The sequence below is a fragment of the Haliotis cracherodii genome, unplaced genomic scaffold, assembly GCF_022045235.1.
Source record: "Haliotis cracherodii isolate W230 unplaced genomic scaffold, xgHalCrac1.p SCAF_12, whole genome shotgun sequence".
Classification (NCBI taxonomy): domain Eukaryota; kingdom Metazoa; phylum Mollusca; class Gastropoda; order Lepetellida; family Haliotidae; genus Haliotis; species Haliotis cracherodii.
In genome coordinates this window covers 26,202,293-26,214,392 of record NW_027266267.1, presented here as the reverse complement: position 1 = coordinate 26,214,392, position 12,100 = coordinate 26,202,293, and the positions used below count along the sequence as shown (strand labels likewise).

The 12,100-nt window shown below is 44.9% G+C and overlaps 1 long non-coding RNA gene across 1 annotated transcript in view; it reads right to left on the bottom strand.

Moving 5' to 3' along the window:
* Nucleotides 1–5,366, bottom strand: part of LOC139457731 (uncharacterized) — a 28,273-nt gene extending 22,907 nt beyond the window's left edge. The window contains exon 1 of the long non-coding RNA XR_011652624.1: nucleotides 5,239–5,366. This is a non-coding gene — a long non-coding RNA (uncharacterized lncRNA). The remainder of the gene's footprint in view (nucleotides 1–5,238) is intronic.
* Nucleotides 5,367–12,100: the final 6,734 nt, after the last annotated feature.

Sequence of the window (12,100 nt, the reverse complement as noted above, 5' to 3'; positions counted from 1 at the left end):
CAACAGTTCGGCATTTCAAGCGGGGGACAGAAGAAATGTACCTTGTATGTTATCCGGGTACATTGAAAATAACAGAGCGGGTCTCAGCCAATCAAAATCAGGTAAGATAAAATGCGTTTATACATTAATCCATGAACACGTATAAGATTATGGTTTTACGCCGCATTCAGCAATATTCCAGGAATATCGCAGCGGGGGACACCAGAAATGGGCTTTACACATTGTACCTATGTAGGGCATCGAATCCGGGTCTTCAGAGTGACGAGCGACCGCTTTAACCTCTAGGCTACCTCTCCGCTCCTGAACACGTATGGTATATACCAAATGCATCAACACATACATCCATGAACATATATGATAAATACATAAAATGTTAACACTCCATTATTCAACTTAATCTTTGTTAGCACTTGTGTTTCGTTGTTGAACCCTTCCCTGGACATATCTGACTGCAGACATCAACATTCAAAAGGATCTGTGATGTCACAGAATATTTATAGCGAGTGTATAATCTTATTATTGGATTGCGGAAAACAGCACCAGTGAAGATCCGGGGTAGAATAGGTCTTCAGCAACCCATGCTTGCCGTAAAAGGTGACTAAGCTTGTCGGAAGAGGCGACTAACTGGTGTTCAGACTTGCTGACTTGGTTGATGCATGTCATCGTATCCCAATTGCGTGGATCAATGCTCATGATGTCAGTCACTGGATTGTTGGTCCAGACTCGATTATTTTCAGACCGTCATCATATATGCTGGGTGTGGCGTTAACCAACAAACAAACAAATAAACAAACAAAGAAGTGCATACAGCAAAACTAATATAAATCATCTTGATATGATCATATGGAATATTAATATGGCATGATATACCCTAAAACTTAACCATTCAATTTCAACCACCCATACATTGAACTTACAATCTACACCAGGAATAAAACCCAATATCCTCGTAATTATATAAGGAACATCTGCTACAATTACACAGGAAGATCCGGGTTAGAATTGAACTTCAGCAACCCATCGTAAGAGGCGACGAAGGTGGTCAGGTTTGCTGACTTGGTTGGTGTTTTGAGGACCAGTGAAACTCTGAAAAGTATTTAACGCAGCGACATGTCGCACTTTCAGCAACCGACAATGATCATATCACCTGCCTGGAAACAGTTGGGATTACCGTTAGAGTCATAATAATTATTCTATCAATGCTTCAATATGTACTATTTCTTAAACATTTTACATTTAAACATATTCATAATACACTGGTTTATCAAGTTTGAAGAGCATTATCTGGGCACTGCATGGTCTATATCATGGAACATATCTGTTGACAGATGATGAAACGGATGTAGATCAAGAGAAACCGTTGACGTCGTGGATGTAGATAAAGAGAACTGATGAGGTCGTTGATGAAGATGGTGAGACACTGATGACGTCGTTGATGGAGATGAGAAACTGACGGCGTCGTGGATGTAGATGAAGAGACGCTGATGAAGTCGTGCATGTCGATGAAGAGTGAGTTGGGTTTAACGCCGCTTTTAACAGTATTACAGTTATATCACGGCGTGTCAGCTTAATGTGGGAGGAAAGCCCGAAGTGATGCAGGTCTCAGACGTTTACCACTTCGGTGAAACAAACGAGCACGGGTATGGTGTTGACAAACCCAGAAACATAATTCGGCAGAACCGGTATTCGAACCCACAATCATAGGTTTCTGGCGTGCCCAAGGGACGCAACTCTGCACAGCGAATCGCGGCGCCTGAGACGACTGTGCCGCCCGTGCCCCCAATGTCGACGAAGAGACTGGTGACGTTATTGATGTAGGTGAAGACACACTGATGACGTCGATGATTTATATGAAGAGACACTGATGACGTCGTTGATTTATATGAAGAGATACTGATCACCAAGAGTAACTGATGACTTCGTTGATGTGAAAGAAGAGACACTGATGACGTCGTTGATGTAGATGAAGAGTGAGGGAGGATGCTTTTACGCCGCTTTTAGCAATATTCCAGTAATATCACGGCGAGGGACACAAGAAATTTGCTTCAGTAGATGAAGGGACACTGATGACGTCGTCTATGTAGATGAAGAGGCACTGATGACGTCGTTGTTAGATGAGAAGATGACGATGTCCTTGATGAAGATAAGGAGAAACTGGCGACGTCGTGGAGACACTGATGACGATGCCATCAGATACCAACGGCGTCAGAACGATTCCACTCATATCCAGTTTGTTCGTTTAACCCTCATCCTGTGATGGCCGATCCGAAGCAAGCCACATCATGGCTCATTGCAATAAATAGGGACACACATCTCTGGAAACCGGCAGTTTTACATATGCCGTGGCCTAGATATTCAATCCTGAAGCTCTCTGGTCAATTAGCCTTTTGCCGTTCCCTACACAATACATCGGACACTGTGGAGCAGTGATGTTGCATGTTTTCACTGTAAGCCGTGTAACGCCAAATCCCGCCGCATACAATTCGTATAACACGGTAGCCGTGTTTGAACTCAGATAAAAATATAGTCGGCTAAGCGCAGCGGACCTGGGGTTTAAAAATTCAAGATTGGAACACACTGATACGTTCAATTAACTGTGAGCGTGGCAGGTAGTCCTCCAAAATAATCATATCGAGGGCCACCAAAAATGGGCTTTACGCAGTATGGAATCGGACCGATGACGATCGATTGGTTTCAACCGACTTCAGAACTTGCCGGTATGATAGGTTCTGAACACTACACCTTTAGTTTGTTGGTTGGTTTGTTAGTTGGTTGGTTGGTTTGTTAGTTGGTTGTTTAACGCCGCAATCAGCAATATTCCAGCTATATGACGGCGGTAAGTAAATAATTAAGTCTGGACCAGACATCCCAGTGACTGACATCATGAGCATTAATCAACGCAATTGGGATCGATGACATGCATCAACCAAGTCAGCGATCCTGACCACCCGATCCCGTCAGTCGCCTTTTACGACAAGCATAGTCGCCTTTTACGGCAAACATGGGTTGCTGAAGACCCCAGTCCAAAGGCACCTGGAGCCAGCATTGGCAACAACCGTAGTGGAACTCCTACCTACATGTCGCTATAGAGTCACGCAACACCTGACGACAGTCGCTAACCTTCTATGATGTTCAAATTGTTTCTTTTTCCATTTAACTTCAATTCAATATGAATAGTCATAATTGTTGTTAAGCACAGAAAATAATCTGTCTTAAAAATTAACGGTCGTGTTATAATAAACTGGCTTAAAAAATGAGGGTCGTGTTATAATCGCAAACAATATTATGTAAATGTATGTCGCTGCCAATTTTCGTGCCACAACTGCGATGACGCCTTTCAATACAGTTCGCAGTGAGGTAGGCTAGTGGTTGAAGCGTTCGCTCGTCACGTCAAAGACCTGGGTTCGCTTCCCCAAATGGGTACAATGTGTGAATCCTATTTCCGGTGATTTTGCTGGAATATTGCGGCGTAAAACCACAATCACTCACTCACTACAGTTGGAATTATTGGACTCTAACAACCAATCAGAAAGCTTGTTTGAGGGCAACTGAAGCTGATGTTTTTTTTGTCCGAAGATCTCATGTGACGAGTCGGGCAACTGGTGCATAAAGCTTCCACACCCCAGCTTACGCTTGTCGCAGTGCTGAAGTGGCTTGTGAATGAAGGCCCTGGATCACATTCAACGGCGTTAAGAGCAAATAATGCACGTGGTTCATGTAACAGAGAGCTGATTATATTGCCGAATCTATGTTCTAAACACACCTTAAATGTCATTCTCCGACTAATATATGAGTGTTACGCGAACGAGGAGATTACTGTGAGTGACTTAATTACTTGTGTCGGCGACTAAGTAGTAATCAACCCCGAGGTTAAGCACATTACTTGCACTGCGGCACCTGCAATCTCCTATTGCTGCTGATGTCGAAGCGGGTTATGTGACTAAATGGGGGGTACTGAATGGGAGAGGGTGGAAGGTGAGGAATAATAGAGGCAGAGAGAGAGAGAGAGAGAGAGAGAGAGAGAGAGAGAGAGAGAGGCAATATAGATGCATATATAGAGAGGTGGGCAATGGGGTTTAAAGTCGACGTAGACTTGCTCCCATCTGCTACTACTGTAACCTTGCTCCCATCCCCTACTACTGTAACCTTGCTCCCACCTATTGGCTACTATTGAAACTTTGTACCTATTGGCTACTATTGAAACCTTGTACCTATTGGCGACTATTGAAACCTTGTACCTATTGGCTACTATTGAAACCTTGCACCTATTGGCTACCATTAAAACCTTGTACCTATTGGCTACTATTGCAACCTTGTACCTATTGGCTACTATTGAAACTTTGTACCTATTGGATACTATTGAAACCTTGTGCCTATTGGTTACTCTTAAAACCTTGTACCTATTGGCTACTATTGAAACCTTGTGCCTATTGGCTACTATTGAAACCTTGTGCATAGTGGCTGCTATTGAAACCTTGTGCCTATTGGCTACTATTGAAACCTTGTACCTTTTGGCTACTATTGGAACCTTGTACCTATTGGCTACTATTGAAACCTTGTGCCTATTGGCTACTATTGAAACCTTGTACCTATTGGCTACTATTGAAACCTTGTACCTATTGGCTACTATTAAAACCTTGTGCCTATTGGCTACTATTGAAACCTTGTACCTACTGGATACTATTGAAACCTTGTACCTACTGGATACTATTGAAACCTTGTGCCTATTGGCTACTATCGAAACCTTGTGCCTATTGATCAATCTCTTGCAGTCGTGTCGGTACTCGCACGATGTGATTGGTGGCTACAATGTACAGCTGTGTTTAAGTAGTAGACATATGTTCGTCGGGAGGATAGTGGCTGCATCCACTATTTAAATCATAACCGAACATTAATCGAAAACGAAAATATATTTGACACAGCAGATACACGTCGACAGATGAAGATACACCGTTTCCAACATCCTCATCAATAATTCACCTGTATCAGAACTCATGAACAATCACATCGATTGAATACCGACTCAGCCCAATCAACAATACAAATTACATTATGAAACATGAAACATGAAAAACAAGTTCAAACAAATAAATATTACTTCGGAGGTTACTACATCACGAAAGTTAGAATCGAAAACAAATGAACAAACAAGAAACACAATTTAATTAATCGTTGCGGTAATTTTCCACGTACTCATGTTCAGTTTTCATACTTTTATAAAAGCCATGCATGTCTTACCTGTCTTTAAGTGTAAAGCCTTGTCTCTCGTAGCGAGCTTTCTCTGTGTTGAGTGGTGATGCTCCTCGGCTGAATGTATAGCATTGCGGTTCCTGGCAGACGGGAGCTGACTATACCATGTGCGTGTCACGTGATCACGGCTTGATCTTAACAATTTAGTTTTCATGTGACGATACTTTGCTAAATGACCCTGATGATGAAATCCTCGCGTTTAATAGTTGGACCTATTAATTTAAGTAATTGTGAAGGTGGGAGGGGTGGGTGGGTGTTGATTTGTTTGTTTTTGTGTCATGAGCGATGTTTGCACGAAGGGCGATCTTGGCATGAGAACACCGGGACCTGTTGTTGTGATTTGTTACAATGATGTCCACAACAATTGTGATGATGTTGATGGCTACTAACACTACTTCTACTGCTGCTACCACTACTGCAGCTTCAAATACTGCAACAATAAATACCACGACAACAACAACTACTACTACTTCTACTACTATTACTACTACTACTACTACTATTACTACTACTACTAACACCACCACTACAACTACTTCTACTACTATTACTACTACCACTACTACAATTACTACTACTACAATTACTACTACTACTACTACAGTTACTACTACTACTACTACTACTACTACTACTACTACTACTACTACTACCACCACTACTACTACTATTACTACTACCCCCACTACTACTACTACTACTACTAAATTCCTAGTCTTACTCTTTCTACTACTACTATCCCTAATGCTACTTATTATACTGCTACAATAGACTTGGAACAAATACGGTTTCGCATGAACTGAATAGAAAATCAATGGTCCTGACTTGTCTGTTTAGCAGCCATGTAACATGAAGGACGCGGAGACAGAATGCTAAGACCAATTGTATTCATTAATGTTTGTGATAAGCAGTCACCTTAATGCCTGCGTGTACAGCGGCCGTAGACAAGACCGTCCTATTTAAAATTACTAATCAGTATTGTACAATGAAGCCCTGTTCGACTAGATCGTCCTATTTAAAATTCCTAATCAGTATTGTACAATGAAGCCCTGTTCGACTAGATCGTCCTACTTAAAATTCCTAATCAGTATTGTACAATGAAGCCCTGTTCGACTAGATCGTCCTATTTAAAATTCTTTATCATTTTGTACTATTAAGCCCTGTTCGACTAGATCGTCCTATTTAAAACTCCTAATCATGATGTACAATAAGACCTGTTCGACCAGACTGTCCTGGAATCCACGTGGGGAGACAAGCATTGGGTACTGGGGACATATTCTGCTCTTGAATCCACACAAGAAGACAGGCATGGGGTACTGTGGACACATTCAACTCTGGTATCCACGTGCGTGGGGAGACAGGCATGGGGTACAGGGGACATATTCAACTCTGGTATCCACGTGCGTGGGGAGACAAGCATGGGGTACTGGGGACATATTCAACTCTGGTATCCACGTGCGTGGGGAGACAGGCATGGGGTACTGGGGACATATTCAACTCTGGTATCCACGTGCGTGGGGAGACAGACATAGGGTACAGGGGACATATTCAACTCTGGTATCCACGTGCGTGGGGAGACAGGCATGGGGTACTGGGGACACATTCAACTCTGGTATCCACGTGCGTGGGGAGACAGGCATGGGGTACTGGGGACACATTCAACTCTGGAATCGACACAGGAAGACAGGCATGGGGTACTGGGGACACATTCAACCCTGGAATCTACTTGGGGAGACAGGCATGGGGTACTAGGGACACATTCAACCCTGGAATCTACCTGGGGAAACGGGCATGGGGTACTGGGGACACATTCAACCCTGGAATCTACTTGGGGAAACGGGCATGGGGTACTGGGGACACATTCTACTCTGGAATCTACCTGGGGAAACAGGCATGGGGTACATTGGACACATTCTACTCTGGAATCTACACAGGAAGACAGTCATGGGGTACTGGGGACACATTCTATTCAGGGATCTACGTGGGGAGACAGTCAAGGGGGACTGGGGACACATTCTACTCTGGAATCTACATGGGGAGACAAGCATGGGGTACTGGGGACACATTCTATTCAGTGATCTACGTGGGGAGACAGGCATGGAGTACTGGGGACCCGTGGTATTCAGGAATCCACGTGGGGTGACAGGCATGGAGTACTGGGGACACATTCTATTCAGGGATCTACGTGGGGAGACAGGCATGGAGTACTGGGGACCCGTGGTATTCAGGAATCCACGTGGGGAGACAGGCATGGAGTACTGGGGACACATTCTATCCAGGAATCCAGGTGGGGAGACAGGCATGGAGTACTGGGGACACATTCTATTCAGGAATCCACGTGGGGAGACAGGCATGGGGTACTGGGGACATATTCTATCCAGGAATCCACGTGGGGAGACAGGCATGGAGTACTGGGGACACATTCTATCCAGGAATCCACGTGGGGAGACAGGCATGGAGTACCGGGGACACATTCTATTCAGGAATCCACGTGGGGAGACAGGCATGGAGTACTGGGGACACATTCTATCCAGGAATCCACGTGGGGAGACAGGCATGGAGTACTGGGGACACATTCTATCCAGGAATCCACGTGGGGAGACAGGCATGGAGTACTGGGGACACATTCTATCCAGGAATCCACGTGGGGAGACAGGCATGGGGTACATGGTCGGGTTAGGTTGGATCCTGAGTGTGGGGTCGGGTTAGGTTGGATCGTGAGTGTAGGGTCGGGTTAGGATGGATCGTGAGTGTAGGGTCGGGTTAGGTTGGATCGTGAGTGTGGGGTCGGGTTCGGTTGGATCGTGAGTGTGGGGTCGGGTTAGGATGGATCGTGAGTGTAGGGTCGGGTTAGGTTGGATCGTGAGTGTGGGGTCGGGTTCGGTTGGATCGTGAGTGTGGGGTCGGGTTAGGATGGATCGTGAGTGTGGGGTCGGGTTAGGATGGATCGTGAGTGTAGGGTCGGGTTAGGTTGGATCGTGAGTGTGGGGTCGGGTTAGGTTGGATCGTGAGTGTAGGGTCGGGTTAGGATGGATCGTGAGTGTGGGGTCGGGTTAGGTTGGATCGTGAGTGTGGGGTCGGGTTAGGTTGGATCCTGAGTGTGGGGTCGGGGTGGGTTGGATCGTAAGTGTGGGGTCGGGGTAGGATGGATCGTGAGGGTAAGCGCCGTCAAACCAGCGGATGGGAGAAGTTGCATGCAACGCTTCACGCTGCCTGGAAACAATGACACAATCAGCCAGGTCACATGATGTTGTCCCCAGCCCCCCGTGAGTTCTCACCCCGAGTTCTCCCCCCTGTGATCTCGCGCTGTTATGAACGACAGTATGTATGTACACGGCAAAACTTGGGAAAACCCGGAAAGTTGTTAAACACCACAGTCAAGGTTGCCCCTTTGAACAGTATTTCAGTCATATCACAGCGTGTCAACCTGTTGTGGGAGAAAAGCCCGAAGTGAAGCATGTCACAGACGTTTACCACTTGGGTGAAACCCACGAGAACGGTCATAGTGCTGACAAACCTAGAAAATCAAGTTGGAATCAAATTCAAACCCGTGAACACAGGATCCTGGCACTCCCAAGGGACGCAACGCTGCACAACGAATTACGACGCCTCAGACGACAAGGCCACATATGCCTCCGTTACATTTGTATAATTACTTGCAAAACTGTCAGTAAATCCTGAAATCCAAAATACTTTCTACATTCATGTCAGTAAAGCATAAACAGCTGGGTCACCCTGACCCCAAGCGCTATTCGTGACTTGCTGGTATAATCCTTGGTCACATTTCATTGTGTTCATACAAACAGTCTTTAACATGGTAACGGCTAAGAATTAACATCTGTGCATTTGTGTTTTTTGTTTGGACAATCACCCCATATTTAAGTAACTGTGTACACGCGAACGACATTCACGCATGTTAATTGATGGATATTGAGCTTTACATCAATGATTGCCGCACAGAAAACAAAGCGAGGTCACCCGATGGTCAGGTCTTTCGTGAGTATAGGTTGTTGTTGTCGACCGGCTCCGTGGTCTAGTGGTAGAGCGTCCGCCCTGAGAGCTTTACATCAATGATTGCCGCACAGCAAACAATGCGAGGTCACCTGATAGTCAGGTCTTTCGTGAGAGTCGACTGTTGTTGTCAACCGCCTCCGTGGTCTTGTGGTAGAGCGTCCGCCCGGAGAGCGAAAGGTCCGGGGTTTGGTCCTCGGCCGCATCATACCAAAAGACGTAAAAGGTGGTACTTGTTGTTACCCTGTCTGGCGCTCGGCATTAAGGAGCTAAAACAAGGACTGGTCGGATCGGAGTCAGTATACTGTGTCTGAGTGGGGTATTCATGATAACTTTAAATAGGCATCAATCCGGGAGAAAAACACGCACGAACGCACGCATTTTCAAAAGTTATTGGATGTGGGTGTGAATACACACACGTTGATTAGGAAAATACATAAATATCCTTCGCTATTGCATCTGTTGGCGTTAGGAGATCTATAGTCCTGCACCATGACCGTGGAATATATTTATTTTATGAAAAAATTATAATCTCGAAATGCATACAAAAGCAAGTCTAGCCAGCTCAAGCTAGCTCTATTCCACTCTGAAATCAGCATAGGGAAATATCTTTATTTTTAGAGTCAAGAAGGATATTGTGTAATATAAGATTTCAGAGACTAAATGTTAGTCTAGGAGATCTACAACAGCTAGCGGACCTAACTGCTTGAGCCTGGGATGGGGCATGACCACGGTAAACACATGAGGAATGGATTCCGGCTGATTACAAGATGAGTATACCTTGTCAATGTGCTTTTTGAGTCACAGAGTATTTTAGCAGTAAGTGTATATGCGAGAAAAGCAACAAAGCGCGAACGCCGACGTCGGAGGAGATGTATGTGTGTGGTGTGTGTGTGTGTGTGTGTGTGTGTGTGTAACAACAAGTACAATATTTTAACGTCTTTTGGTATGACGTCCCCGGGGATCGAACCCCGGACCTTCCGGTCACCAGGCGGACGCTCTAGCATTAGACCACGGAGGCGGTCCGTCTGAGTAGAAAACCCCCGATCGGGTAGACCTTCACCCCCAGCGGTTTCCCAAACAATTGTATTCTGATGCCAGTGATAAACATTTGATCTAACACAAGTATTAAGGCCGTCACCATAATGTACTGCGTTTGCACTTTGAAAATATGTTTTATAAACAATAAAGGCACAAATGTTTTGTTGGTTACGGACTGGTTGGTTTTGAAAGGTAACTAGAAACGCGAGGGAATTTTACGTTTAATATACATAAACAATAAACAATACACTGGGAAGGTTCCTCAGTCTCAACCCTGTCACAATATTAATGAGGGAGTGAGTGAGTGAGTGAGTATGGGTTTACGCCGCTTTTAGCAATATTCCAGCAATATCACGGCGGGGGACACAAGAAATGGGCTTCACACATTGTACACATGTCGGGAATCGAACCCGGGTCTTCGGCATGACGAGCTAACGCTTTAACCAGTGGGCTACCCGACCACCCCTAATTTTAATGAGCAACGATGCATACCTTATCCTGACTTTGTGCCTTGTTTCATCACTAAAGAGGTATTGCCAAGTCAGAACACCCGGTGCTCATTTGTGTAATGCTTGCAGTGCCGTCCATACATTAACTGCCGAAACCACCCGTGAAGATCAGGGTAGAATACAAATAGGTCTTCAGCAACCAATACTTGCCTTAAAAGGTGACTATGCTTGTCGTAAGTGGCGACTAACGGGATCGGGTGGTCAGGCTCACTGACTTGGTTGATGCATGTCATCGTATCCCAATTGCGTAGATCGATGTTCATGATGTCAATCACTGTATTGTCTCATCCAGACTCGATTATTTACAGACCGCCACCATTAGCATGAATATTGCTGAGAGCGGCGATAAACAACAAATAAACTCCCAATACATATCTCGGGGTAGATACCTTACGTCCCAACGTTTTCAAAAGTTACTTTATTTCGCCAAAATGTCACGGTGACCCTAGTGGAGTAGCGGTGATCGGCGGAGTGTGTGAGCAAAATCAGTGTAGAAAGGCTATTCTCTAAATAGATAATAGAATTCGTCCCTAATTTCGACTAGACACTGTAGACAGACCCTCCTTATTAGTTAGGGGAAACAAGGTTCAGCCTCGATGGGCAAGACATTGACCTTTTGTATGATATATGACCTTTGAAACGCGCACGAGAGCTGCAGTGATTGACAAGACACAATACAACAGATTTGTTTATTATCATTTTTATTATAGAGAATTTAGACACTGTTTTACAATCCCCATATATAGCCACGTGGCTGTGAATTTCGGGGTTTGTATCGAACTAGGTATGTAGCGAGTCGTGGCATAAAGAATAACGGAGGTAGAAAATTAAAGTAAGAGAGGCTGACATTTCCTTAATAATAGCTTACAAATAGTGAGTGAGTGAGTATGGTTTTACGCCGCTTTTAGCAATATTCCAGCAATATCACGGCGGGGGACACCAGAAATGGGCTTCACACATTGTACCCATGGCTTACAAATAGACAAGTTAATTATATAATAAAGACTTTATAGTGAGTGAGTATGGTTTTACGCCGCTTTTAGCAATATTCCAGCAATATCACGGCGGGGGACACCAGAAATGGGCTTCACACATTGTACCCATGTCGGGATTCGAACCCGGGCCTTCAGCGCGACGAGCGAACGCTTTAACCAGTGGGCTACCCGAGCGCCCCCTAATGGTTGGTTGGTTTGTCGTTTAACGCCGCACTCAGCAATATTCCAGCTATATGACGGCGATCTGTAAATAATCGAGTCTGGACCAGACAATCCAGTGATTGACATCATGAG